The following is a 4,536-nucleotide window of genomic DNA, read 5'->3' as shown; positions in this document are numbered from 1 at the left end:
AATGAAGCCAATGATTTGGCACAGATGGCTTCCGGGTACAGGGAAGCAGCCGATGGAGTCGATGTGGAGGTTCAGTTTCTAGAACCCGGAGACTGGAGAGCCGATATCTTCAATTACTTGAAGGATTCAGCTCGGGGGGCACCCAGAAGGATAAGACTCAAGGCCATGAAGTATGTTTTGATAGGGGACGATATGTTCTACAGGACCTTGGAAGGACTATTACTTAAATGCCTGGGACCTTCAGAGTCAAATCGGCTCTTGCATGAGGTACATGAAGGAGCCTGCGGTACTCACCAATCGGCTCATAAGATAAAATGGCTGATTAGGCGATCGGGTTATTACTGGCCCACTATGCTTGAAGATTGTTTTAAATATTACAAGGGATGTCAAGCATGTCAGAGGTTTGGCAAAATTCAGATAGTGCCAGCATCAGTGATGAATGCTATCATCAAACCCTGGCCATTCAGAGGATGGGGCATGGACATGATTGGACAGATCAACCCGTCGTCTAGCAAGGGTCACCAATGGGTCTTAGCTGCCACAGATTATTTCACAAAGTGGGTAGAGGCAGTGCCCATGAGGTCAGTAGCATCGAGAGATGTGATCAGCTTTGTCAAAGAACACATCATTCATAGATTTGGGATCCCTCATACCATTACGACCGATGGAGGATCGGTCTTTATATCAGAGGAGTTCAGAAAGTTTGCCGATGACATGGGGATTAAGCTGATCAGATCATCTTCGTATTATGCCCAAGCTAATGGACAAGCTGAAGCATCCAACCAGAGCCTTATCAAGCTCATAAAGAGAAAGATCGATGAATATCCTAGGCGCTGGCATGAGGTGTTATCAGAAGCTTTGTGGGCATATCGTATTTCATGTCATGGGTCCACCAAGACGTCGCCGTACCATCTAGTCTACGGCCAGGATGCTGTGCTACCATGGGAAATCGCGGCTGGATCAAGGCGTGTTGAGTTTCAGAATGATCTATCTGCTGAACAGTATGTAGCCTTGATGAACGATAATGTGAAGGACCTGACAGAGCTAAGGCTTTGGTCGCTGGAAAAAATCAAAGAGAACAAAGCTAAAGGTGCCCGTGCATACAACAAGAAGGTCAAGCCTAAGGATTTCCGAGTTGGAGATTTGGTTTGGGAGGAGGTATTGCCATTGGGAACTAAAGACAAAAAGTTTGGTAAATGGTCTCCAACTTGGCATGGGCCGTACAGGGTTGATCAGGTTTTGCCTGGGAACGCATACATGCTCGAGGAATTGGACGGTGTCAAGTTTCCTATTGCTGTCAATGGTCAGCATCTCAAGAGGTATTTCCCGAGCATGTGGGAAGGCGAGTAATGAAAGCCGATGACGTCCATCTGGCTATATCACGACAGGCCAACACGTTGAGTTGGCCAGTAAAAAAAAAGAGTCATGAAAGGCCAACACGTTGAGTTGGCCAGTAAAAAAAAAGGAAAAAAAAGAAGAAAAAGAAAAATCATGACAGGCCAACACTTTGAGTTGGCTAGTGAAAAATATGAAAAGCGAACAGCCGATGTGTGACCATCGACTTAAGATGTTTTAAAAGAGCAGTTACAAGTCTCAAATTAACAGGCGGTACTAATTCTCTCTTGAGCCTATCTACTGGTTTAGGAATTCCACTATGGCATGGATGTCTTCAGTACGGACGGCGTCTGCTCGTGCTACAATCGCTTCGTCATCCTTGTCATCGCCTGTGACTATCTGCCGACTCAAGGTGCTGATGTCTGCAAACTCTGCTTGTATCTGCTTGGCTATTTCCTGGGTTTCTTGCTTGGAGTTTGCGATGGAGGTTTCTTCGGCCTGGATGAGTTCTTTGGTGGTGCGGACCTTTTCTTCGAGTTCCGCCAGTTCTTTCTTCAGGAGGTTGAGTCGGTTCACGTTGGCAGACACGTCAGCTTTGATATCTAGAGTTGCCTTCTTCTGGTTGAGGGCCTTGCACTTTTGGGTAATGTCAGCTTTCAGAGAAGTTTGAGAGCGACGTGCTTCCATCCTTTGTTGTGCTTTACTGACTTCTATCCGAAAGAATGGGAGGTTGCTGGCTGACCAGAGCTTGATTTGCAATGGCTCTAGAAGTTGGGATTCTATTTGCTCGAAGATGTTCTTTATTTTGCTGGAATCGTCAACCAGAGCGGTGATTGGAGCGGATAGAAGATCCTTCATGAGTTGAAGCTGATGTGTCAAGTTAGCCGATTGCTGCAGAGATAATGTTTCTGCTCCAGGGACAATCAGACCCATTGATGCCGGGTCGAAGGAAAGCAAACCTGAAATGTCAAAGCTCTATGGACATCTTTGGAGTTAGAACAATGTGCATTTATGAAGTTATCGGCTGGTTCAGAATTGGTTTTGTAATGTCACCTGTTCTGGAGAAGAAGTGTTGGTCGGTTCAGGAGCAATCATCCCATCAGAGCTGGTATTAGCGTCAAGAGCATCGACTGTATCAGCTTGTTCTTCGTTTGTATCCATCAGCGCATCAGGAGTTGCAGCCGTCTCATGTTGATTCAGGCCTTCTGCATTGGAGGTTTCTTCAGCTGCATCCTGAAAATAGAATTACAGTCAACCAGAGTATATATGTCTGAAATAAAGAAGAAGTTCTTGAATGATGAGTTACCTAGTTGGTGTTGGACTCTGATGGGCTCGGAGAAGTTGGTACTGGTTTCTTGATCACTCGCCTAGTGATCATCTTCCTTTTCTTGGTCAAGACTCGGGGGGCAACTACTGCAGAAGTTTGTCTTCGTTTGAAAGCCGACTGAAGTAAGTCTGGCTGGACAGTCATTATCACTTTCTTCATTGGTGGTGATCCTTTGCAGAAAAGTACATCAGGAGCAGTTGGAAGAAGGTGGAATGGTTCCCCAGTATTGGTCATAGGTTCTGGGCCATCTTGTTGCTACTAACAGGATGAGCAAGATTAGCCAAGAGAAAAGGATAGAGGACTTAGGAAGAATAAAATGCACAAATTCAGTACCTCTTCCTCGAGGATTACATATTCAGGATCGATTTGCTGCAGTCGAGGACCTAGAGCTTTTCTGAAGACATGAGTTCTCCACATGTTCCACCAAGTATCAAAGCCGATTGATGAAGAGATAAAGAACAGATCGGCTGGTATTGGGATGTGGAGGTCATCAAACATGCTGTAGCATCTTGAACTGGTGAGACCATCGGGCAGATCAGCTCTCATCTCCACCAAGTGGTGAATATGGAAGTGGGGAGGGACCTGTCCTAGACCAAGTTGCCGAGCTGCTATGACTGGCTGGTAAGATTCATAGCCTGGCTTGATAATTCTATTAGAGGTGCTGATGCCAACAGGAAGGAAGTTAGGTCGAATCATCAAAGAATACAGATGCCGAGTGCTGTCGTCATCGGCAAAGTTATCTAATCTAAAGGCAGTTGGGTTTTCGAAGGATTCAGATTCAGTAAATGGGAAGTAGAGGGGATTATCTAGTCCTTTGTAGAAGACTCTGAATCAGTTTGCTGCATCTATTGAGTTCAGTTTACTGCCGGGGAGACTGAATAAAGCTTGGCCATAGCTTGTGCATCTAATTGCTTTGCCACTCTCATCAGGGAAAGAGTTCTTGGTTAGGCCTTGGAAGTTGGGAATATGATGCTAGAAGTACAGCTGTGCCCATAACTGAATGAACCACCAAGGGCCTCCAGTTCTCAGTTTCTTGTGGTTGAGCAGATTGGATGTCATTAAGTGGAGATATCTATATGTTTCTCCAAGAAAAAGTTTGCCTAGGCCAGTGTGATTACCATGGGCCAGGTGATAGGCCAAGGGGAGATAGTTCTTAGTTGGAGCTAAAGAAGGGCCACAGAAGATGAAGTGCTCTAGCCAAAGATTTAAGAATGTTGTGTGTTCCTTCTCAGTCACTGGACCTTTTGTTTTCATGTGCTGACTCATGTAAGTACCCCAGTTTGTGCAGTTGACTTTGGAAGAAAGTTTAAAGGGGACTTCTGCCATTTTGTGAGCAGCAGGATCAGGAGAGCTAATGTCTAGTCCGGTGATCATGACAACATCTAGCAGAGTAGGGGTCATGGGTCCGTGACCAAAAAGGAAACAATTCAGAGCATCAGACCAGAAATAGCCGATGGTTTTCAGAAGATTTTCGTCTTTGTCAAGGGGTGACAGTGATAGGCTAAGTGCATCGGCTATGCTCAAATCTTGCCACAAGGGCATGTGGGGTTTTGCTACTCTGTTATACCATGTTACCCAGCTTTCAGGTGGATTAGGCCAGGCTCTTAAGCAGTCGGCCCAGAGGTTCAAATCGATGTTTTGGCTCACAAAAGGAATCCTATTTGCTTCACAAGAGATCAAATCTGTGGGGGTTTCATGGGTTTGTGGGCCAAGACAGAAAGATTTTGGATTGGAGGGATGCGGTAGAAGGATGTCTGACACCTGAAGTTCAGAAGTTCAGAAATATGCGTTTGGTGTCATGTTTCAGAGTTTCAGTTTCAGAAGCTTTGTGAGCTGAAGAAAACTAAAAGATTAGGCCAAATATTACCTTCAAG

This window comes from Panicum virgatum, chromosome 5K (assembly GCF_016808335.1).
Source record: "Panicum virgatum strain AP13 chromosome 5K, P.virgatum_v5, whole genome shotgun sequence".
Classification (NCBI taxonomy): domain Eukaryota; kingdom Viridiplantae; phylum Streptophyta; class Magnoliopsida; order Poales; family Poaceae; genus Panicum; species Panicum virgatum.
This window is presented reverse-complemented; position numbering follows the sequence as displayed.